The 25830-nt window shown below is 47.1% G+C and overlaps 1 protein-coding gene and 1 long non-coding RNA gene across 6 annotated transcripts in view; one reads left to right on the top strand and one right to left on the bottom strand.

Moving 5' to 3' along the window:
• Nucleotides 1–25830, top strand: part of PRKN (parkin RBR E3 ubiquitin protein ligase) — a 943383-nt gene that overhangs the window by 760333 nt on the left and 157220 nt on the right. The window lies entirely within an intron of this gene.
• Nucleotides 8547–12091, bottom strand: LOC107514745. Of its 2 annotated transcripts, none has more exons than XR_004950266.1 (3): nucleotides 9220–12091; nucleotides 8842–8963; nucleotides 8547–8735 (listed from the first exon to the last, which is right to left on the bottom strand). It is a non-coding gene; the product is annotated as an uncharacterized LOC107514745 (long non-coding RNA). The 2 variants fall into 2 exon arrangements; XR_004950275.1 differs by having other exon boundaries at nucleotides 8850–8963.

Genomic DNA, 25830 nt, shown 5'->3' with positions numbered 1-25830 from the left:
CTTTGGTGCGGACTGTTTTAGAGGTGACGGGTGGGGTGCAGAGCGGGAGTCGGGAGAGGCTGCCGTGTGTCCCTCGAAGTCGCTCGTGGCTGCACCCGCCCCGGTGTGTGTTCCAGCTGGTCTCGGCTGGTCGCCGCTAGCTCGGCGTGCCCTGCACCTCCCCCGCATCCCAGCCGTGCTGGTGTCACGTCCGGGAATCAGCGTCCTCAAACGCGTCTCATCAGGTCACAGCGCCCCGCAGACCCCTTCATGGGCGGCGTGGGAAAAGCCCAGACCCCGCGCGCTTCCGCCGCCCCGTCTCACCTGACGCCCTGACCCGTAAGGAGACCCCCCTACTCGGTGCTCACTGCTCGCTTCTGCGCAGTGTTCCCAGCTCGCCCGCCTCCCTTCACTTCTGCGCCTGCGCACAACACCTGAGCGCCGGCTTCTCTGACAACCTCTTTTGGAAGATTTTCCCCAACTATGAATTACCCATCCTTCCAAAAACGCTTGTGCTGCAAATAGACGTTTTCGCTGATTCTAGCTCTCAGGTCGTCGGTGTCCATTCTGCACTGTATTCCCCACCTCGAGGACACGTGCGTCACCCACCACGTGCGCCCAGGGGCCCACACGCCTGACGGACAGCGCGCGCCGCCCCGAGCACCCGGCAGGGGGCGCCAGGCTCCCTCGCCCGGGGCGTCCCCGTCCGCGTCCCCGTCCCTCTGACTCGCTGGAAAGTCTGCGTCTCAGCTCTCGGCCACTCGGAATTTCGCCCGTTAGCAAACAGTCGAGCATTAAATGTTCACGCGCATCCGCGTAAGAGCCGCGGCCAGATGATCACAGCTCTTCGTTAGGCTGATGTCGCGTGGAGGGCGCGATGCCGGTCACGTGATACGGAAGGCCAGGAGGCAGCGACGCGATGCGCGGGACGTCACGTGCTTGCGTCGTCCGGCGCCGCTCTGACTGCCGTGGTACGTCGTCGTCGTCGTCGCCGCTCTCAGCTGTCGGTTCCGTCGGGCGCAGACTGCTTGCGTGACGGCCCAGCCGGGCGAGGGAGGGTGAGTTCCCGGGGGCACTTTATTGTAGGGCGTTACCGACCCGCGAAGCGAGACGTGCTCCCCAAAAGGCTGGGCGCTGTGTCGTCGCCGACCCAGGCGGGGCGAGGTGGTGCAGCCCGGAGCCACTGAGCGCCCCAGAGTCGCCTCTGTGCCCGAAGCAGCACTGGAACCGGCCACCGCGGGGCTGGCTGCGAACACACCAGACCTGCGGCCCTTCGCGCCCCGCATTAGAGGTCACAGGTGCCAGCAGCGAACGCAGGAAAACGTGCCTTCCGTTTCCTGTGGAGAGCAGGACATCTCTGGTGTGGGTCCTGCCACCTATTCTAGAACTCTCCATCAAAAGAACAGGTTTTCAAAGGTCTTCTCGAGTGTTCATAATTGACGGCCTGGTGACGGTTTTATGGGAGCATTTGATGACACTAGCTACACTCTTGTCATTAAAGGAGAAAAGTGCTTTCTTGTGATAAAAAATATCTTGAATCAGTTTCACGTAGCATGGCGAATTTCAGGCCACGTGTCGCGTGACTCAGTGACTTCTGTACTCTGCTTCATGTGACTCTGGTCAACTATATAGAGGTATTTCAGAAAAATAAGATATAGATTTTATCGGTCCTGTGATTCAGAAAAATGAAACATTGCCAAATTGTTTCTCAAAAAATTATGATCTTTGTTAGACTGCGTAATAGCTAGATCTTGCTTCTTTTATTTGTAAAATCCTCTCTGCGCTTTTGAGGAGGCCCATGGAGTCCTTTGCTTCGAACACTGTTGTCCGCCGTGCCGGCTCCCCCAGAGCATCGAGAGGGCCTGAGCTGTGGTTGGGCCGGGCGGGGCCAGAGCAGAGCGCAAGGTGGCCTTTTCGGTTTTGTTCAGCAGACTCTAGAAGTTCTCTCTTGTTCTTTGAGTTGGGCGACCACACACACCCTAGGACTGCAGGGTAAACAAGGGCCCAGATGAAAAGACGGTCTGTGAGCATGTTCCCTTGACCTTTAGTTCCTGAGTGAGGGCGTTGTGCCCACTAAAGGGACTCGAAGCACCAGCCAGAGACCTCCATAAATTCACACGCGAGTAGTGCGGCCACACTGTGATAGTTTCTGGAACCATCCTTTCTCAAGTAAGCCCCGTGCAGAGTAAAAGCCACAGAACATCAGAGCCGTATCACGAGCTCGGCCTCTCGTTATCGCTCCCCAAGCCTGTTACCTCGTTTGTTCGTTGAGCACACAGGAAGCCACTGGACTCCGTTCGGCCCTGGCACTGAGTGCAGGGCGGAGATGCGAGGTGACCTGCCCTCTAGGGTCCAGGCCCCTCATCAGGAATGAGGAAATGAGACTAGGTGATGTCCAAGTTTAAATCTCTGCAATGCACCTGCTCTTAAACTTACTTCGTGCTATAGTGATACCCGTTCTTCGCATTGGACTCTGCATAGGGTCTGACAAGGTGGAGGCCAGACATCTGGCCTCCAGTCGCTATGTCTTAGGCCCTTTAAAAAATTTGAGAAATGAGGAGTATTAAAACCCCAATTAAGCCCCTGAGCAAGAATGTTCTGGCATTTTTTAAATATGCCTCTGTGCCGAGCCCTGACCTGGCATTTTCTGCACATTATCTCATTGAAATTCTTGCACAGGGAATTCACCTCTTTCTGTTAAGAAGAGGTTCTACCTGCCTGGCACACGGCCCCTCCGAGCTGGCCCCTCAGGGATGTGCTATATCAGCAGAAATAGAGGAGGAATCATGTCCTTGAAAAGGGGCTGTTTCTGGGGAAGAGCTCCAAGAAAGATATGTAGCCTGAGTTAACGTATTCTACGTAATGCACATGCAGACCAACTTGTGTTTTCATGCTTATTTCAAATGTATTTCATTTTCTTATGTTTTAAACATTTGGTGTTCACTATTTATAAAGAATAATAATTCTTCAGGAATCCCATCCAACTCACCACACCTTCACAGCTTCCTTCTCAGGCACTTTTCAAAGGAGAAGTAATTCACAGAAAAGGTTTTGAGGAACAGCATCATGCTTTTAGGAAATACTCTTAAATGTCTTTTAAAAAAAATACTCTTAAGTGTCTTTAAAAAAAAAAAAAGCGACATTATAAAGTAGCGTGCATACGTCCATCTGAAATCTTTGGGTTTCCAATGGGATGAAAATACATTTCATTTCCTAAGATCTCAAAGTCAACGGCGTGCAGTTCCTATGGGAACTGGAAATGAGTGTTTTTCTCTCAATGCTAACAATGTATGATTGATCATAAGAGCTTTAGATTTATTTTAATTTTCCCTGCAAGTTTTGCTGCTATTGCCTTCTTCTGAGGCATCAAGCGGTGCCAGAGGCAGGAACCCAGGCTTGATGGACCGAGGGCGGGGTCTGGAAGAGCATCTCCCCTAGTTTATAGTCACTTAGCCTAGAGAAGCTGATTTAATGTTGACACATGATGTTACGGCATTCTGAAAATAAACACCTCGGCTTAAATACAACAGGAATTGTTGCTTTAGTCACTCAAAAGATCAACTGTTTTCTGTTTCCAGAGAAATTTTAAAACTCGTTTTATAAATCGTATTTAGCCTTTTTATTAGAATTGAATATAGTTGTTGGCTCCACTAATGGATTTTATGTGTTTCTGCTGGTGTCCCCAAACTAAATTGCTGTAACTAATGTAGCACTGTCTCCTTTTGTAACTGTTAGCTGCTGAGAGCTAAAGCGAATTTCGTCTAAAGTCAAAATATTAGCAGTTTTATTTATTACAAGATGTCAAAAGGCGACAGTATAATTTTTACAGGATTCGAAACCATAATGAGACCTTTGAAAATGTTTTCCATAGTCGGACTTTCTTCCCGTAATTCAAAGAAAAATGAAAACTTAAAATATTGTGTTTATTATCAAATGTTACATGACCCTTTGGTAGCAAGTCAAAATAGCCATTAAGTTAGCCAATTCAACACAAGCATACGGATTTCTCATTTTTTTAAACATAACCGTAAGTGTACTGGATGTTAAAATACATGAATGCATGCGTAACCGGGCATGCCTCCTGTTTTGCTCTTCTCTGCATTCTTTCCTTTTTGTCCAGTTTTGGCCAATCTGCAAAAACAGTACAGTTTCATTAAGTCATCAGGAAAATATCAGTGGCTCGATCACAAACTTAGAGAATACATATATGCACAGAAATAATTGACAATGAAAGAACATGGCTTTCAGAGTAAAGTGCAGTGATGTAACATTTTACACACAAAGGGTTTGTTGAAATTGTAGAGAATTAGCCAGTATTTTTGTTTGGAACCGTTTTCCAAAATATGCAGGTTTTAAAAAGCTGTCTGTTACTCCTTTACTGTCATATCTTTAGTTAGTAGTGGTCTTTATGATATTAAAACACTCATCTAAATAATGACACTGGAGGTGTATATATATATGCCCATATTTTTACATTTGCCGGAAAAAGTTGCATCCAAATCCTTTTTGGATCTATTATCCATACACTCATTTAAAATACTCATGTCTGTGTATACATCTCTTTGATGGGGAAATGTGGTTGCAAAGGCATGAAAACTGGGCTGTCACTGCACCCTGCAAACCAGGGGCATCCCAGGGGCCTCGCCTCCTCAGGGACAGCTCAGCCGTCCTGAAGGTGCCGTGCAGAGTCCCGTTGCGGGTTTACCCACGTCCTCCTGAGTGTCACCCAGGGCTTTGCCTTTATTGCATTTCCACATTTTATATACGTTTTTATATCATATTTTTTAAGAAACAAAGTGAAGCTCATGATGTCTATTGCAAATAGCTGTAGCGGATGGAATAAACAGCTAAAAAAAAATACGAAGTATAAGCAAAAAGAGACGTCGCCAGCTCGGAGGCGCTTGCCAAAGGCAGTGAGCAGCACGGGGGAGTCACGGCGGCAGGTGATTTAGCTCCGAGTTTGTTTTTGTTTTTGTGGGGTTTTTTTTAACTTTGCTAGCACAAAGTCACACATAGAATTCTGAGAATTCAGTGCTTTATACAAAATAATATGTCATGTTGAAAATGCATTTTGAAAGGACTAGGGAAACTATTCAGTTTGCCAATTTCTTTTGCTTATTCAGTTCTTTCTCGCTCTTCACTTCATTTCTCTTCCTCATAAATCAACTTTCCTGGAAGCCATAATGCCAATATAGCCCCAAGGGAGGGTATGAGATAGGGAGGTCCTTGTCAGAGAAGAAGCAAAGGAGAAACATGACATCTTTTTTGGGCCCCAAACGGACCGTGGGCTGGAGAGAGCGGAGTTAGAGGAAGCGCGTGGTGACACCTGCATTTCCTCACCGAAGTCTGTGACGGGGACACACATTGGGTGAGGCAGAAGATGAGAGAAAGAGGCTTGTTCCTGCTCACGCCCGCGTCAGTGCAGAATGGGGAGCACAGCGCGGGTCAGCTGGAGAGGGCCTGGGTGTAGCTCCCCAGAACCTCCCTGGGGCCCCCACAGGCCATGAAGTATATATCCAGACACCCCCAGATGCCCTGGGGAGCGACAGGGATGGGATCTCGTGGTGCTGGCTACAGAGCAAACTGAGTCTAGGGGCAAAGGCTGCAAACAGACCTGCCAGTCCAGGCATTACACCGGAATGGCGGCCAGATCACAGGGGACCACACAGCACTAAGCGACAAGAGTGTGAGCATGCGCTGTCCGCAGAGCTGAGCAGCTGTAGCCAGCAGAGCAAGCGCTGACCACAGGGGACAAGGGAGACATCGCCACAGAACCGGGCAGCAGCAGCAGCCGAGATCTCCATGTTGCTTCAAGATCTTACCATGGGGACACATACCCAGACCCACGCCCACCACCCCACAGCTGCCATCTTGGAAAAGAAGAAGGAGGGAGGGGATGGATGGATCTCCGAGGGCTAACGTCTCTAGAAGGGCCGTTCTAAACAGCCCCACCGGCAGAGGCCACGGCAGCCAAGGTGGGTTCGGTGAAACAGCCTCCCTGGGCAGGAGGGGAGGAAGGGGGGGCTTCAGAGGAAGATGAGATCCCGATCTTTCTTAATAACAACATTCAGAAGCGCATTCTTTCTGTACCGGAGTGTCACACATGAACCTGCCTCCGCGGCACACTGGGAATGAGTGACAGGAGCGTCTCAGGCTGCGCCTCCTGCTCCCTGGCTCACACCTGGCTCACACCTGGCTCACACCTGTCTCGTTAGTGGGCGGTCAGCAGGGTTCACTAGGTCACCGGGGGCAGAGTTTCCTCTGTGGACCCGGCTGGGGTGACACCTGCCCCGTCGGGCGCTGGCCAGCCACCCGCTCCCGGGCTGCCAGGCGCATCTGTGTCACGTGGCTGCAGGAGCCCGAAACTCGGGCGAGGACCAAAGCGCCGGCTGCAGACGGAGGGCGGCGGGCGCGGCGGCGTGTCCGTGGACAGCGATGCCCGCGGCGTGGCCGCCGCCCCACCGCCCACTCCCAGGACGGCCGGGCCGGGCGCAGGTCCTTATCGTGAGAAACGAGAGAGGCGAAGGTGCGTGGAGAACCTGCGCCTGGTCCATCGGCGCCGCATCGCGGAACCGGCGCCCACGAAGAGCCGCTCGAAGGGTTTTCTGAATCCTCCTTCCTTGGCTTGGGCTCTCCGGACCCCCGCGCACTGGGGCCGGTCGCTACCCTTCCATTTAGTCGTCGCGAGCTGCGAAGTGACAGCCACGGTGACCTTGTCACAGATGCCCCCTGGTCCTTCCCTCCGCACCGTAGTGACCAGCGGTCGAGGTGACTTTTTGGATTTTGTCCCTGAATTCTGAACTCGCGTTCCATACGAGCCCCACGCGGACGCAATTCATGCCAAACAAGTGGGCAAAAGAAGCTGCTCAGGTTCAAGTAGAGCGACTTTCAGAATTTCTCACGCTCGTTGATTTTCCTGGGGGTGGCGACGAAGAAGCCCTCACGGACCCCGGGCAGTGTGGAAGCTGAGGGTCTGAAGCCAGAGGCGCCCATGGCAGTACGCGTGAGCCGATTTCATGATGTCACACTCTCTGCTAGCCACATTAAGGTGAACTTAACCTCCATAATATCTTTGATGAGACCCAAGTGTATCCAAAATATTATAATGCCAACATGTAACCAGTGTAAGGATCGTGAATGGGATACTTCACAGTCTCCCACACTGAGTCTGCCAAGTCCGGAGTGCAGCTGACACCATCAGAGCACCCCGGTGTGGCCGCCTTGAACCCGCCCCCGTGGCTAGTGGCCGCCCAGCTGGAGAACGCAGCCCTCAGCTGTGATGCGGAGACATCCAAATTCGAGTCAAGGCTGCTTCCGCCACCTGCGAAGTGTAAGTTTGAATCGAGCGCCCTCGGAGCCTCAGTAGAAAATGGTAATATTAGTACTTGACAGGGTTGCCGTGAGGTTCAAACAAAATTGTGTCCGCAGACAGCTTAACAAACTGGTACGTGGCAAGAACTCCATCGGTGTTAACGGTTGTTATATAAGTGGATATTATTATGGGTTTTATAATGTGAGCTCGCAGTCTAACAAACATATCAAGATCTATTGAAAAAAATGAGGAAAAAAACTCCTGGTTCAACTTAACTACTATTATCATGAAAATAGACAGTAAAATCGAGGAAAACAAGGGGAAAAAATTAACTTATTAAGTTCGAGTTTCCCTGTAGTCTCTTGGCTATGCTGGGTAGCCAGGATTTCTTTTTTTTTTTTTTTTGTTTTGTTTTGTTTTGTTTTAATGAAGACAGTTTTTGTAGAGTTTCGTGTGATGCCCATCCGAGTGACCTCACGCTCCCCAGCACCACGCAGCCCGTGTCGCTGTTACCTTTCCAGATCTTCAGTCTTTTCGTGATTAACAAACCGGGGGTTTTGGAGCCCCTTCACACTCTGCTGTGACTTCCCTCCACCAAGGAAAGGGCTTCTGCTGCCCTCTGCTGAAAACTGCTCTCCCTGTGGCTCATCTCGCTGCCACGCCCCCTTCACCGGAACCACTGGGAAACGAAGATCAGCGCGGAGCCAGCGTGGCCGCTCCGGGCGCCCGTCCTGGTTCCTTGACCTGTGGGCAGCAGCTATGAAGAGCTCGCACCGGCAGCTGAAGTCGTCCTCAAATGAAGAAAAAAAAATTTCATATCTTTAATTACACTTAGGGAAAGTAAGACATGAGTGAAGTTTTAATCTTCTAGACAGTCTCTCAGATTAAAATTAGATTTGCACATTTGCATAATAAAAGTAAATGAAAGAAAGCAGTTGGAGTACATGCGAGATAATTGCATCCGGACCAGCCGTCTTGGGTGGCCCTCATTGGCTTGAGCTCAGCGTTAGACGTCACATTACTGACATTTTTTTGCATTTTTATGTGGCAGTGCATTAGAATTTAAATTTTATGCACAATTAGTCTGCTATTGATGTATAGTTTGTAGGTAGGTTTGGCCAGAAAGCTTAGAACAAGCCCTTAGTGTAATTTTTTAGTATTTTTGAGGGAAGGAGAAAGTGATAGAGAAAAGGAAGTTACAAAAAAAATTTAGGCAAGCAAAAAAATTAGACTTGCTTTTTTACCCAGAAAGAGGGCCAGGAGCAGTCACGATGTCTATGGCTTCCCAGGCATGGCACCAAGTACTTTCCTTATGGATTTGACACTGAAGCTGTCCACCTTCCGGGCCACCAGGTCAGGCAAGGGGAGGGATCCTCCCAGCAAAATAACTTTCTGTTCCAAAGCGAGCATGGGACACGAAGCGGAGCCCCGCACCAAATGCCTCCTACACCAACAGGAAAAGATACATGTTGCAATTTGCTAGAAGGCATGCAGTCAAACCAAAGTGACGTTAAGGTCGCAGGTCATCGAGAACACAGATTAGCGCTTACGCACGCACGTGTAATTCCCTGGGGCGGAGCAGGCACCTGCGGCAGACCACACCCCGGCACGTTTAGGGGAATCTGCAGGATTTCACTTTCTCACTGTCTTTTTCTTTCGTCGCAGTCCATTTCTGAGTAAATCAGAGCATTGATTACTGAACATAAGGAGTCTACAGATTTAACAACAAGAGAAGTCACACCTTTCCATTGAGAGTTCTTGCACTGGCTGCTTAGGACTGTGGCTGTCATAATGCCCCATGCCATCCCGTATGTTAAACACATTTATGTCTCAGAAACATCGTGTGATCTACCAATTTGTTCAAACTCCTCTGTGATGAAACATAGTTGCAAAGAAACAAAACATATATCTATATACCGTTTAGTCACCTTAGTAAAGTTCGTGATTACATTTCTCCTTGAAGACTCTGCAATCACTACGAAATGTGCCCATTCCTGTCCCCTGAAACAGAAATGCATGTTTTAAGGTAATTTATTCTAAAATATTCATGAACATATTTAAATGTTTTGAAATTGTTTTGTTAATAATGATGCAAGTGAATTTAGGTCTCATCAACATTTTCCTGATTTGTCAATGAACTGCTGAAAGTATTTTTAAGTACCAGAAATATCCTGTGAAAGGGGTGTGCGTATCCCTGGGGACATTGCTTCCTGCACTAACTTTCCTTTCAAGAGTTCAACATTACAGTATAAAAGGGATAGGCCAGCTCCTGTCCCCTCCCCTGGAGAGAGAGCCTGGGACAAACCTGTTGTGTTTCATGGCTTCCCCACAGGGAGAACCTTTTGCTCCACGCTGCAAAGGCCACCAGATCAAAGACACGCACGGAGCTGTGCATCACGGGGGATACTGTGGGCAGCGAAGCAGGCGAGGGAGTCTAGGCTGGCCGACAGCCGCGAGGGAGATGAGCAGGGCATCAGAGGCAGTGCGTAAGGCACGGGGCAGACGGCGGGGCTTGGAAGGGAGGCGGCGGGGCAGGGGAAAGGAGGGAAGAGCGTCAGCAGCATCTCTGTTCCGTGTTTATTAATGTAACGAATGGCACATCAGTTACATAGTGTATGTATCATATGATGCTGTAGTATTAATTAATAATTGATATGTTACTAACGTAGTTATCTCCTAGATATCCTCCGAGACCAGAGAACAGATATCTAGTAGTCACTGAAAAATTATTTTTTTTCAATCTCTCCAAATTTCTACCCATTTGTCATTTGGCTTGAACAATGGGCCTCGAGGTTATTTTGTCATAAAATGGGGGGCCGGGGAGAACTCACCATGAGGCAGCCAAGAATGGGACATAACACAAAAGAAAGCATTTGGTTAGTCAAAGACTCACTTCCGTGTGTGCACGTATTACCTCATTACGGAAACGCTGGTTGTCCCATCCTCTTTATGATGAAGACCTAATGAGACTTCAGCCTCTCATAGAAATGCACAGATTTGCCCAGCCCTCGCTCTCAGTCTGTCTCTCTCTGCCTTTCCCTCTCTGTCTCTGTCTCTGTCTCTCTTCTTCTTTCCCCAATAAAGCAAGAGTAAGAAACTGCTATCATTGCCGAGGGGTGAGGAGGAGAAAATTCTCTATACCAAGACCATTCACCTCCAAACCTAAGAGTGCCCCAACTGGAATCTGTCGTTGTGAGACCAATTAAGTATGGGGGAGGAAAGTGATGTTAAGTGAAGGATTTTGTTTGAAATTCCATAAATGTTATTTGAATTTTGCCAGCTGTCAAAAGTCTTATCTGTTAATGATACCAAAAAGGATTTCTTTTTTTTTTTATAAAACTTAACATTCCTGTTGTATCTTGACACCTGAGACATCATCACACAATTTTATTTATGTGGTATATGTGTTTTTAATAACTCAGGTCATTTTATACACGTATGTGAAATAATTTAAATTATTTAAATGCCTACGTTAAGTACCTAAAAAGTATCTCGGACATCCGTCATACGGGGAAGAGTTAGAAATGTCATCTAAATGTACCCGGAGTCTCAGTCTGGTGGCGCACCTCTCGGTAATCGTTACTATACTCCCCTCTGTCCTCTGGAACTCCAGGGGGAGAAGCAGCCGGGCCAGCCTGCACCCACCGCCAGCCTGCGGAATCACGGTAACCCATGGGCACTGCGAGCCGTTTCGGTGCCAACTTGTTAGATCAGCAATGGAAAACTTGTGCTATGAGTGAGAATTGAGCCTCAGCCTCGCGCACTTTGGGCAAAGCTCACACTCGCTTCCACGCTGCTGATTTCACTGAACATCTCCATCCCGTCTTCAGCAGCCCGAATTAATGGATTCATGTCCTCGGTGACTCATGGGCTTAGGTGTTCTTAACTCTGTTTGTACAGGTAGAATAAATTAATACGTGAGTCAACAATCAGCAAGCATTTATTAAATTCCTACTCAGCTACCTATTTTGCCTACTACTTTTAGATATATTTTGGCCGTGCTAAAATATGCAAAGATCTTACAAAAGATAAGTCAAACTGAGAAACATGGAGAAGCAGCTGCCCAGACCCCTGTGCCTGGGTTCGCCTGTGGTGTGGAACCCCTGCCCCGCCGCAAGGCAGCTGGGGCCATGACTCGGGCAAGCGGCTTCACCCCAGGTCCTCCCTTGTCCTCAGGGCCGCTGGGATGACTCAGTGAAATAACTAAGTTTAAGTCCTTAGCATAGCGCTTGGCATGTAACAAAATTCACTGTTAGCTATTAATGCAAATAATGGTAATGACTTAGAATAATCCTACATTATGAGTCATCGCCTAATTTTAAAAAAAAAAAACTTTTGGTTTGTGCTTTATTTTGTTCACTCAAATGATGACCTTAAGAAAGATACCAATGACTTGTCCTTCTAAACATGTGGAGAACAGTCTCTTATTTCTGATTCTACAAAGTGACTTGTCTGTCTTCGAAGCTCCTTTAAAATGTGGCCACTTCGCGTGTTTGGTGGCCTCGGCAGCGATGGCGGACATTCGCAGCGGAGCTTTTCCCTGCGGTCCCGCCAGCTCAGAGCTCCACACCCACCACGCTCGCTTTGGGGCAAAGCACCCATTTTTGAAGTAAACGTCAACGTATCTAAAGCCTTAGGCTTAGCTCAACTCGCCAGCCCACCTTCTCCAAATCCCTTCTCCCGTATGGCTTTTTTGTTTGTTTGTTATTTAATTTTAACATTTCATCAAAAAAAAAAAATGCTTGTTTGTAGCTCGAAGTGTTAAATATCTCTGAACTACCCACGTCCCTCATCCCTATCACTGCCCCGGTCTCGCCACGCACTTACTCGATTCAGAAACCAACACCGTTTCATTTGCCACCAAGAAAAAGTGTAAAACGCTGCCAATTCACCGAGAGATGTTTTTAATCCCTTGAAATGTCTCAAATTTTTATTTACACTTATCCAAGTTGCCCCCATGTACATGTATTTAAAAACTCAAGAGCCAAATAGATGAAGGCATGGCTAACCTTCTTCCCGTTCAGGACCCAGCGCCCTCGGGCACTTTTGGTCTCAGAACTGGAGTTGTCCCGGGTCTTTCCACACGATAGCAGCCTGTGAAAATCAGGAGCGTTGAAGATGCAGCATTGCTCTTCACAGTGACCAACGACGGCTGGGCTTTCTAAAGTACAGTCGGCCATGCTGTAGGTTTTGGCGAGCTCGTGCAAGCAATGGCAGCCGTACCAAAACTGCCACCTGCATGGCAATCCTAATGCATCCTAACTTTAGTTGTTTAAAAAAAAAAAAAATCCATGAAAAATCCTAAGATGAATCTTAAAAGATTTCGTGCAGTACAATTATACTGTTACTTCTTGCTTTTGTTTTAATTACTAGCTACTAAACTGTTACAATAAAAGATGGTTTCCTCCTTTCATGCTGTACACACACGTGTGCACGCACACACACACACACACGCGCACACACACACACCCCTCCTTCCTCCGCCTCCATCTCCCCGACACCTGAGAGCGTCCTTCAGGGCACCGTGTTATAATTGCCTTTCTCACACTCGCTTTCTCTTGACTTTGGTGAACGACCTGGCTCTGTGTTTGTTTCCTTACGTACCTGGTTTTCTGTATACTTACCATTAATTCAGCCCCAGGCTTTCTAACAGACCCGAAAATCCCTTCATATGCTTAGTCTCTCCCCAGTTTCCAGGTGGAGACCACGCTCTGGAACCTTCTCCCCTGAGCCAGCAGGGACGCGCTGCACGGCTAACACTTCAGGACTCTGAAAACGCTCTTGGACTCTTTTCCGTGGACCGCCCCCTTTCCCCCGAACCCCGTGCTCCCTCTCGGCTGGTTTGCCGTCTCTTCTCCTACACATTGTCGGTCGTTCGGGAAGATGGACGCCTGGGCAGGACGTGGTATTCCTGCAGAATGCCGAAGGCCTTCCCCCAGGCTCTCGGGACGTGCTGCTGAAGTGCGGCGCGGTCGCATCCAGGCCCGTTTGTGCGTGAGCTCTGCCCCCCCCACCACCCCACTGTGCGCACGGTGCCCCCGTGGTTCGCGTCTCGTTCCTGCCTGGTCCCACTTCCATTCGTACACGGGCTCTGAGAATCCAGAGACACGTGGCCTTCCGTCCTCGGAAATGGCCTTACATTTCTGCATTGATTGAATCTTTAATTCTTTCTCCTGCAACCATTTTAATGTTAAAGATTTCTTCTTTATCTTCTGAATACTTTTCTTTAAGGAAAACTCTTATCTCTTTAAAGCTATTGGTTATAGTTTTTTTCCTTTTTTTAAGTTTCCGACTCTTACCTAAATTATTTTCTTCCCTTTTTCTTTTTCTTTTTTTTTGGCCTCATCCTTTATTTTCAAGTCTCTGTTTAGGTAGCTCTACTTTCTTCGCTTTTCATTTATTTTTCTCAAGCAGTAAAAATGCTTATTGGAAACTGCAGGGGGTGGGGCTTTTTAAATTTGAGGTTTTGCTGTGGGGGTTAGAACGGCGAACCGTGGGGGCACACCCAAATGTCGGAGCTCTTTCGGGGTGAGAGGACGAGTGAATTTGTCCAGAGAGAAACTACAGCAGTTCCCTGCCGGGTGGCGGAGGGACGGGAATTGCAGTGTGTCTGGGCCCCGTCAGCCGAGGACCCAGGCAGGGAAAGGGGCTGGGCAGCACCCGCCGACATGCAGCCATTCGTACAACTTCCCCGATTTCAGTGCGGCCCCTCACGTCCTCCCGAGCTGTGGCCGGTGGCCCGCGGCCAGATCCCCTCTGCGTGGACTTCGTTGGGGAGTAAACATGTCTTCAGCTGCGTGGGGAGGTCCAGACGCCTGGCCTGCCAGGCTGGGGGTTGGGATGCTAGACTCTAAGGGCTCACGACAGTAGATTGTCAAGCCCGTGCTCTCACGCGGCCCCTGCCCGCACGCCGAGGCTCCCAGTACCCGCGTTCCCAGCTCCCGCGCCTCCCTGAGGGTCTGCGGCGGGGCCGGGCTGCTGCCTCCTGACCCCCGTGCTGCGGACGGCTGCGCCCCAGCCTCCTCGGGGCTGCAGAGTGGGTTTCCACTCCCATCTGTGCTCTGCAGCTTGACTGGCACCTCCCCTCAGGTTTGTCCCGCCTCGCCCCAGCTCTCTGTGGTGGTGGCTTTACCCCCGTTCTGCTCCTCCCACGTCAGTCGCTTCGGCGGAGCTTGAGGGCGTGGGAGACGTGGACGCATCTGCTCAGCCTCCCACGTGGAGCGGGAGGACGTCCTCCTTTTCCAGGGACTGTTCCTGGCAGCGTCCACCACTGGTCAAAGACGGACCCGAGAAGTCATCCCTGACCCCTCCTGCCGCATCTGGGCGGCCGCCGAGTCCAGTCAGCGCCACCCACGCCTTGGCCCGTGGCCGCGGGCCCCAGCCCCCGCTCCTGCTGCGGCCGCCCCCGCCGGCAGTCAGTCACGTAGCGCTTTGCCAGGAGTGCGGAGCATCCTCTCCGCTGATCGCCCGGCAACAGCCTGCTTTTCACACCCATCCCCAGTCTTGGCTCTAAAACGGGAATTGATGTCACTGTCTCATAAAATGATTTTATGGCTCCCCCAGGCCTTTGGGATAACTTTCAAGGTCTTTATTATAAACGGAAAACGCTGCACTCCGGCAAGGCCTTTTTTCATTTCCTCTAACCGCCGTCGCTCCCCTGCCGCCCTGACAGACCCCCAAAACTCAAGGCTCCTCGAAGAGCTTCATCCCTCAGGTGGTCTCTCTGGACTTGGGGCCTTGGCCTAGGTGTCTGCACCTGCCTGAAAAGTCCCCCTGTTCTTCTCTGCCCAATCTCATAGGACCTTTTTGCTCAATAGCAGCCCCCAACCTTCATGGCACCAGGGACCAGTGCTCCTGTGAGCATCTAGTGCTGGTGACCTGAGGAGGAGCTGAGGCGGTGATGCTGGCGCTGGGGAGCGGCTGCAAATATGGATGAAGCTTCGCTCGCTCACCTCCTGCTGTGCAGGCCAGTTCCTAGCAGGCCATCAACAGGGACCGGTTCATGGCCCAAGGGTTGGGGACCCCTGCCCTACGGTACCACTCATCGAAAGGTGGTAACTTCTTCCCTAGAAAGAGTAGCACCTTGCCCCTCATTCCCTACTGCCATGAAAAATCTGTCTGATGTGGCCACCGCTGATGCAAAGTCTGTGTGTGTGGGTGCGCGTATGCACACGTCCTCACACACAGGGTGTGCATATGCACACATACACACAGGGTGCGCGTATACGCATGCATTCACACACAGGGTACGCATAGACACACAATTCACACTCAGGCACACACAGATTTTTTTCACAGAATAAAAGGAACCGTTGAATCTAAAACATTTTTTCTACAGATTTTTTGTCACTTAATGTGACATTCTCATCTTTAACGGGGTTAGGTGGTACACTAATCTACCTTTTACAGCTATTCCTGAAAAATGACTTACCAGAAATAGTATGAGAATGAAGAAATAGTCGATTTTGAGAAGCTCGAGTGTGTTACTCTAGAATGAAAAATAAAGTGGCATATAAATTTAAGTCCAAGGTTTATTCCAATTTAAGTGATTTTTATCAGACAAAGAGAAACTAGTCTAGTCTAGAGTACTGGTTTCGGAATCCAGCGGGTCCCTCCCCATCGTCGCTTCTGCACGTGTGCAGACTACTAACCCACCACCCCGCATCCCAGAGCATGCGAACCCCCGTAAGCCAGGACCGAGTCTGCGGAGGGCTGGCCGATGCGCCAGGTCCTCTCCCCCTGGAGTGCTCTCCGTTGGACTTCAGATCCGTCCGCTCATTTTCACCTGGAGACAGACGTACGCATAGGGAGATGCCGGCAGGTGAACCGCAGGCCGAGCTGCGCGCAGAAGGCTTTGGAGGAGGCTTTCCGTGTGTGTCATGTAAATACCACCTCTTCCTGGATGCAGCCTTGTAAATCCTACTTTGAAACTCTGTTGAAGCCAAAAGCTCAAAGTTCGTCTCTAACAAAATGATCTTGATCATCCCTGCATTGCGAAAGCTTTTTTTTTTTTTTTAATTTACAAGAAAAGAAAATCGAGCCCCTCTCTTGCTGTTCCAACACTCTGTGACAGATACAAAGACAGTGATCTCTATCTTACTCATTTCTAAAGGCCCAGGTCAAACCCGTACCCTCTTTAAGGCCTTCGCAGAGCTTACGGCTAAAAATGGTTTTATTGCACATTGGTTCTTAAGGAAGTTCCACGGGTTTATATCTGCTGCCACTCCACACCCCACCGAAATGATGCCAAAGAAATAAAAAAGACTATAAACCCACAAGAACAAAAAATTTGAGAGAAAAGTCAGATGAGACATGTCAACGAAATTTTAGAGCACAGAAGAGTGAATGAAATAGAGGTTAGTCAGTATGGTGCCCAGGAGAGAACCCGCAGTTTAGCCCAGTCGAGGCCAGCGGTGTGAGTGCGGACGCTCCCTTCCACTCCTAAACGAGGCATGATGTGGACTTCCTGGTCAACCTCGGTGTCTTGTGTGTGTATCGAGGGAAGTAACGTGTGTGTATAAGAGATTTCCAAACTGTGTAGACTATTATAAACAAGAGTCTCTATGAGCACTGTGACCACACACTCAAAGGGTCCATTTGTCCGCGCACATCCAAGCCAAATATGGGACCAACAGGAGACCGCAGCCAAGAAAGTAAAGGTTTGTTTAAGGAGCTGACACCAAGCGCAGAGACGCAGGTGAGCCAGTGCTCTCAGAAACCTGGCCCCCCTGTGGCCTCTAGCGGCTGGTTACATGAGGGGAAAATCATTAATCGTGGTTGCCATGGCAGCTGGGGTCATGGGCTCTGTTGTAGACGGGGTGAGGGCAGGGAGCAGTCGATCTTGGCATCAGCTCCTGATGCCAGTCGTGACACTGTTCTGTTCCGTTTCCGGGGCACGTGGTCTACGGGTTCCACTTTTCAGAGCTGAAACATAACTGAGGCCAATGCGTTATCTTTGTTTGATTAAAGCCTTATTCTAGTTTGAGGTTTACTGTATCTTGGTCATGGTCGATAGATCCGAAGCTTTATTCTTAAGTGAGTTTGATGTTGACCAGAACCTAATGTCCCAAGGGCTTAATGATTAAAAGGAGTGGACGTTCAGTATATGTACAGGTTGGAATTTCTGGGGAAGAGAAAGCCGGTGAGTCTGTACTTCTGTCAGGCTAGACAAAGCTAGCTTAGATTAAAGCAAAATGCACTGCAAGGAAGTGAAGCGAATGTATAATTACAGAACTATTATCATTCTGCCTCTTATTTTATTTATTGGTTTATATATCTAATCAACTAAGCTGTGGGTTCTTTGATGGCAAGGATTATATCTAGTTTATATTTCCTAGTTTGCTCATTATGAGCTTTCAGTTGTTGAGCTTTATTAATATAGGCATGATAAGTTAACAATATATTCTGAACATGTAAATGTAATGAAAGAAATAAAAGTTATACTAAATTTGTAAGTGTGAAGAAAAAATCTTTTAAGAAATCTTTTAACTTGATGCTGGAGGTGGTTGATTATTTACAGTCCAGAAACACACACACACACACACACACACACACAGAAAGCAAATCTCTTAGCAATTCTAACCTTGACATTTCCCTTTCACACTGAAATATTCCAAAAGGAACTCTTTAAAGTTAACATTTTCTAAGGAAGCAGAGCGTGTTTAATAGGGCCTGAGCAGCAACGAAAGTTAAGTCCACATTAAAGAACACTTTCATATTCTCAGTAAATCATACTGAAGATGATGAAGCTACTGGAAGGCAAACCAGTATCGAATTTCACTTTCATCTAGTTTATTCTAGCAAATTGTTTGTATGAAAAGTCTTTTCTATATCTTGAGCAATTGATATAAAAATCCACTATTTTAACATTTAAGGAATGGCCTTAATTCTAATTGTGTCTGCATGGCTACTTTGATAAATTAGATAGATAGGTAGATGATAGATAGATAGATGATAGATAGATAGATAGACAGATAGATAGATAGATAGATAGTTATAGATTGAAACAAACAAAAACACTTAGATCAAAATACAGTGATCAGATAACTGATTTAGTCAGCCACTTAGAGGTGGCAAGTAACATGAATTATTTTACTTTTCCATATTGGATTATCTTCTTTTGATATTTAAGTATAACACCATAGCACTTTATTAGCAAATCAAGGCTTTTAGTTTTGCCAAATACATTGTGTTTTAAGTAATGGCGACTAAAATCCATTTTACTTTTTGTTCCTGTTTCACTTCTGTTTACTAAACTAGATAGAAAAACAGATACATTTAATACAAAATCAAGTGGTAAATACAACTTAGAAATGCAATACTAATTTGAAACATTGTCTGATTAGTAATTTAGAGAAGAGTCCCCTGAGGTAGGAAGGTTGTGTTGTAAATTGCCACTTACTAACATAATACACTGTGACGCAAGCCATCTTTTACTGGTCAGGGAGGCTTTGAGGCTTCGGGTGTTTTTCTTGCTGTTGTTGTTAAGTTCCCCGCATTTCCTGGCAGAGTTTTTCCTAGGCATTTTGTATTTTTATTGCTACTATAAATTCACTTTTTTGGGTGTGGGGGCTCTTTGCCGCACAATATTTCTTTCAACTAGGGCCTAATCAGTTATAGAACAATTGTTCTCAGTCTTGACTGCAAATTAGAATGTTGTGGGGATCTTTTAAAAGCCTAAATAAACAAAACAAAACAAAAAAATGCCTTTATCTGGGCCTTTTGGAGTAGTCTCAGGCACTGGAATCTTTATTTTCTATTTTTTTATGTTTTTAATTTTTTTTTTCATTGAAGCAATTTGAAGTTTTTATTTAACAGCTTTAAACAAATCCCCTAACATTTTCTTCTCTTTCCCCCACCTTCCATTCCCTGACTTTGGCAACCCTCAACTTGTGCTCCATATCTAAGGGTCTGTTTCTGTTTTGTTTTGTTTATTCATTTGTTTTGTTTTGTTTTAGATTCTACATATAAGTGAAATCATAATCATATGGTATTTGTCTTTTCTCTGACTTATTTCACTTAGCGTAAAACCTCCAGGTTCATCCATGTTGTAGCAAATGGCAAGATTTCATTCTTTTTTATTGCTGAGTAATAGTCTGTTATCACATCTTTATTCGTTCATCTGTCGATAGATATCTAGGTTGCCTCCATGTCTTGCCTATTGTAAATAATACTGCAATGATCATATGGATGCCTATATCTTTTTGAATTAGTGTTTTGATGTTTTTTAGATAAATACGCAGAAGAGATATTGCTGAGCTAAATGGCAGCTTTATTTTTAACTTTTTGAGGACTCACCATACTGTTTTCCACAGCGGCTGCACCAGTTTGCAGTGCCCTCAGCAGGGAATGAGGGCTCTTTTCTCCACATCCTCGCCATCACCTCTTTGTTGGTTTATTGTGACGGTCATCCTGACGGGGGTGAGGTGGTATCTCATCGAGGTTTTGATTTGCATTTGCCTGCTGATTAGTGAGGTGGAGCCTCTTTTCAGATGTCTATTGGCCATCTGTACATCCTCTTTGGAGAAACGTCTTTTCGGGGCCTCTGCCCATTTTTTAATTGTTCCTTTGCGTATGTGCATGTCGATGGTTTTGTTTTGTTTTGTTTGGTGTTAATTTGAATAAATTCCTTATTTTTTTTTAACATTGACTTCTTATAGGATGTATCATTTGTGAACATCTTCTCTCCTTCTAAGCCGTCTTTTCATTCTGTTGATGGTTTCCTTTGTTGCGCAGAAACTTTTTCGTTTGATGTCGTCCCACTTGTTTATTTTTGCTTTCATTGTTCCCACCGAGTAGACACATCCAAAAAGATGTTTCGGAGCCCAGTGACAAAGAATTTACCGCCTGTGTTTTCTTCTAGGAGTTTTATGGTTTCAGGTCCTACGTTTAAGTCTTTAACCCATCTCGGGTTTATTTTTGTGCATGGCATAAGAAAATGGTCCAGGTCCATTTTTTGCATGTGTCTGTCCAGTTTTCCTAACGCCACTCATTGAAGAGATGGTCTCCACCCCACCATGTATTCTTGTCTCCTTCGTCGTAGATCCATTGACCGTATAAGCAAAGATGCCTTTCTGGGCTAGAGAGCAGAATACAGCTCTGCTCCACTGATCTATATATGTTTTTACTCTAATACCATACCGTTTTGATTATTGTAGCTTCGTAGTGTAGTTTGAAATCAGGGAGTGTAATGCCTCCCACTTCGTTCTTTGAATTCATTTTTTCATCTTATTTTCTGTTTTTTTTTTTTTACTGTAAATTGAATTTATACACAGGCAGCTTCTTTGCTTATCTCTTCTAGTTTCCAAATAATTTTCAGATAATTTTCTTGAATTTTTAAACATTTGTCTCATTTTACTATATATATACCTACTTCTTTCTCATCTCTTATTCTACTTGCTAGAATTTTCAGGACAAATTTGAACAATTAACGATAGGTTTAATGGAAATTTACTTATGCTGCGTTTCTGTAGCACAGGGCACGGTAGGCAGGTGCTTGTGGAGGGAATGCCCAGCGGAATCGCTGAGTCAGAGTGACCCTGGCGAGCCCGGCTGGAGCCGGACAGCGCTGGCGGGCGGAGAGGAAGAACGTCTCAGAAAAGAGTGACGGGACGGGGCATGTCCCCGGGAGGGGCAGGACAGGGCTCTGGCTGGTCCGAGTGAGCGAGGGCAAGGAAGCCGGAGAAGGAGGGCGGAGGGAGCGAGGAAGGACGGAGAATGGCGTGAGCGTGGAGTGACGATCAGGCTATGCCAAACAGAAGTTTGGGGGAATTTCTAAAAAGTCCATTTCCAGAGCTTTTCTAGGAAAATGCACTGTGTGATAAAGAAGAAACTGTGTGAAAGTCAAACCCCACATATAATTAATTAAGGATTCATGTACGTTTTCATGAAGTTACTGAAGAAAGGGGCGTAGTGTTTTATGTTCTTTTTCTGTGTGCATGCGAAATGGAAAGTCGCACCAGTAAGTCTCACGTTCCTCGTCGCTGACACACAGCAGTAGAAACGTTCGAGAATTGCTTTTTAGTCCTGTCACTTTATCCAGCCGCATTTTATTGTTTCCTTTCCACGAACAAATAAAAGCCCAAATTGCAAGGAAATACGTTGCGAGAGTCTGAGCGATGGCTCTGAAGAGCCAGTTAGAAGTAGGACATGGGGCGGCTGGCGGGAAGGAGGCTGCTCCCTCGCCTCCGCCCAGATCCGGGTGAAAGGACCCCAGACGCCAGGGGCGCGGAGGTCGCCCAAGGTCGGCCCCGGCTGCCTTTAACGAGAGCCCGCCCAGTGCAAATGAACCTTGTTTCTAAGTGACGCGCTCAAGGTGCCCTCTCCCCAGTCCAGGGCATTCGGAGTCGCAGCGGAGGAAGGCAGACTTTGCGCTGTCGAATGACGGGGTCCTAGAGAAGGCGCGTTTCTACCTCAGCAATGTTCTCGGGGATGAATCACAAAGGAAGTATTTAGACTGAGTTAAATAGTCGTGGCATAGGAAGAGAACAGCCTTCGCAGAGTCTTCTGTGTTCTGCGATTCGGTCTCCTCCGGTCCTTCTTCCGTCACGGTGGCAGTGACTTCACGTGGTCACAAACAGGAGTGAGCACTGCATTGGCAGCATCTTCGTCCCCGGAAGATGTCCATTCTTGTCCACCGTCTGTTTCCCAGGGGCACCAGCATACGATGCGTTAAAACAGTAGAAAATGATTGTGTCACCGTTCGAGAGACCAAACTTCCAAAATCAAGGCGTCTGCAGACCCCGCTTTTTCTGACGGCTTGGGGGTGGGGGCGGGGGGCTGTTCCGCGCCTTTCTCTTGGCTTCTGCCAGCGACCCTTGGCTGTTCTTCCTTGCCTCGTAGACGAATCACTCCAATAGCTACCCCCGTGGCATTTCCCGTGTGCCTCTCCGTCTCTTCTCACCTTAAAAGGACAACAGTCGTATTAGGACAGGGCCCACCCTCCCTCCTGAATTCCTCTTAGCTTGCTGGCATCTGCGAATACTGTGTTTCCCAGTGAGGTCACTTTCACAGCCACCCAGGGTTAGAACTTGAACCCTGTCTTTTTTGGAGGATATAATTCAACCCACAACCCCCATTGTCACCAACAGCCAAATATAAAGGGACCCTTGGGATACTTGGAAGGGCGTGTTACAAGAAGCATTTACAAGCCTATATGCCATATACCGTTTGACAATATCTATCCTAAAATACCATGTACCTTAGACTTTGAAGAGAGAAAAACACATTCTGTGGCGTGGAAGGAAAGAAATAGCTAAATGAGCTGATGAATTCAAGAAAAAGAATCCTATTTTACACAGATCTCATATAATGAAAAAATCTTAAGCCTGTGTATGCTTTGGATTTTTACTCTGGCCTCTCCTTGCTAAAAAGACAAATTGAAATTCTTAAAACTCAAGATGCCTAAATTCGAAATGAAAGTGCAGTGTGAATAAGCTCACACTGAAGCAGGCAGCTTCCGCCCTCTCTCCCCCCGCCCTCTGTAGCTTACCCCCTTCCTCACAGTCACGTGTTCCTTAATGTGGGACTTTATTAGAATTTAATGCTAATAAATACAATCCTGTCTTATAGACTTCTTTTTCTTTTAGTATGTGGCTTATGGGTTTATATTTAAATGCCATATTTTATTTCGTTTACCCAAAACACTAGGCCTAGTGTATAGATGAAAGACAAGACAAGTTATTTATCTGTTTACTTAACAAATAGATTTTTATCGAACATTTACTACATGTCAAACACTGTGCTAGGCCCTGCAGATGCTGAGACATATAAGAAAATATTTTTTCCTCAACGGATTTATGCTTTAGTACCTTATTGGAATTGTAGTGTTTAATTTGCTTTTCTGTTTTGTTCTATTCTCTTTTGATTGCTGACCCCTTTGAGCATCTGGTGAAAATGATAAGATCTTCCCCACTTTTGTACTAGGAAAAATACACAGAATTTTGCATGCATTTAAGTGGAAATATAAGCTACTCTAACCATGTGTGTATGTGCATGCATGCACACGTGTGTGTGTGTGTGTGTGTGTGTGTGTGTGTGTGTGGAAGCAGGCCAACATCTATCTGGAAATAAAGACAAATACCCTCTGAAGAGAGGAGACAAAGGCCCTGGGCTTTACCAGCAGGAGTGACTTTTCTCCAGAGAGGAGAAGCGTCTTCAAATGTCTCAGGAACAGTTCACAGTCTCTAATTTTCAAGCCATGTTTACCATTTCATCATTCTTTTACACCGGTTGCCATATGTATGCGTACATATACACACACATACATACACATATACATGTACATATATGTATATATACGTAACTATTTTGTCACTGCTTTATACCTAAAATTCTGACACGAAGTCAGCAGACAGTTGGAAGGTAAACTCGGAGCCCTCACGGCGTTGCTTGTCCGCTCTCTGCAGTTACGTTTTCCAATCAGTTATACGCCCTCTGGCCCTTGCTGTTTCCATTTGCTCATGACAGTAAATCACTTTTGCTGACCCATGTTCATGTAGGTGTCTCCCAACTTCTGACCATCTCATTAACTGTGTTTCCTCCCTGGAACTTATACTTTTATAATTCGTTTATTTATTACCTTTATTTTCTTGTTTCATATCATTAATTTTTCTCTTCTCCACTATAGTTTTATCTTTAATTTTCTTATACATCTACTAGTACTTCCAAAAAATTTTTAAAAGATATTAATTATTCAAATTACTCAGTAGATTTTAAGTCTCATAACTTCCATGCAGAAATATCCACATGTATTAACTTTGTAAAGGTTATGCCGCAAATAACTTAATTAGTCCTGTTACAAATCAAATATGTGGCTGTGTAATAAAAGACCTGAGTAGATGATAAATTCCGAAGCAGACAATTTGAGTGCTAATAAAAATCTGGGAGAAAATATAGTGTTGTCTTTTACTGGTATCTGGATGTTGGAAAGAAACGAGATGGGGTTTTCGTTAGGGGAGTAAGAGCCTTCTTCGCCTTCGGGCTCCTCCGTGTCCCCTCCCAGACTGCCCCGCTCCCTCCCTTTCTCTCCCTGCATCTTCCCTGGTTCCTCTCCCGATAGGACAGAGCCAGGACGGGAGCCTGGAAGGGGGGGACAGGCTGAGGACGTAGGACCAGCGAACCAGGTCCCGTTGCTTCTCACATTTTGAAACGTTTTAAGCTGATTCATGCGGGGATTGGGGAAAAGTCCCGTGGCCAGTTCCAGCCCTTTGGCTCACTGGCGTCCCAGCAGGTGACATGCTCTCTCCCTCCCGGCCCCTCCGACGCTGTCCTCGCTGTCCACTGTCCTCGCTCGGCCGGGCCGGAGGCTTCGCTTCTCCCGCTTAGCTTGCCCGGAGCAGACCCGTAGCTCCCTCCCGCCTGCTCTTCCTCGCTTGCTGAAAGGCACTGCCCACCTGCAGCTGCTCAGGATGAAAAGGAAGGCGTCACCCTGACTCCTCCCCCCGCAACACGCATCAGCAGGTCTCGTTAATCGACCCTCCCCCTGTCTCACCTTCCTAACCCGTGTCCCTGCATCCGGTTTTGCGCCTCGAGTCCTTCCAGAGTTCAGGCTCTGGAGCCAGACGGTGTGAGTCTGAAAACGCACCTCATCACTCAGCAGTTGGGAGGCCCGGGCGAGTTTACCCGCCTCCCCGGGCCTCAGCATCCTCCTCTGCGACATGGGAGTGATGAGAGCTGTACCGCCCCCGGAGTCGGTGATTCTGTGAGGACTAGTGAGCTAATGCGTGTAAAGCACGTGGAATGGCTTCTGGGACACACAAAACAGTTGGCCAGTGCTGGCCATGATCACGAGTCCATAATTCTGTTCTACGCAAGATCGTGGGGAATGTGCCACGGTTGTGTAAACCGTTAACCTCAGGGAAAACAGGTGAGAGCGTCTGAGAACGTGCTCACCACCTTTGGAACTCTTCTGCAAATCTGAAATTATTTCAAAGGAAAATGTTAAGTATAAAGAACATCCTGCCAGCACCATGTGTGAGACGCTCCAGTGCCCTCCCCTCACTCCTGGACTTGAACCTGAGCCCTTTCCCCTGGCCCCGGAAGTCCATCCTGATCTGGCCCCTGGCCGGCTCCTGGCCTCAGCTTCTCCCGGTCCTGTCCAAGGCCATTCCCGCCACAGGGCCGGAGCCCGGTCTGGGGAGGCTCGGCCTGCTCCAATCTCCCTGCTTCATCCTCTTCATAACACTCAGCAGTATCTGAAAGGGTTTTTTTTTTTTCCCCTTTAATGCATTTATTTAAACATTATCTGACCACCTAGTAGAATGTGAATTTCATGAGGGCCAGGACTATGCCCTGAGCATCTCTGTTCCTATCTAGACCAGCTCCTGGCATTTAGTCATTGTTCAGGGGTTCAGTATATATTTGCTGAAGGAATAAATGAACAATCAGTAGTAAATCATTAACATTCCTTCTGTCTCTATCTTCTTTCTATTACTGGTTCCACATTATATGAGCATAGGAGAATGTTAAAACTAATCAAATTAATGAGTGGGCTAGTCAATGGAAATTAATGTATTGCTTCTTTATATTTTAGTCCTCAA

Source organism: Rousettus aegyptiacus, unplaced genomic scaffold (assembly GCF_014176215.1).
Source record: "Rousettus aegyptiacus isolate mRouAeg1 unplaced genomic scaffold, mRouAeg1.p scaffold_m13_p_1, whole genome shotgun sequence".
Classification (NCBI taxonomy): domain Eukaryota; kingdom Metazoa; phylum Chordata; class Mammalia; order Chiroptera; family Pteropodidae; genus Rousettus; species Rousettus aegyptiacus.
Note: the sequence above shows the minus strand (reverse complement) of the source record. Positions and strands in the feature narration are given on the sequence as shown.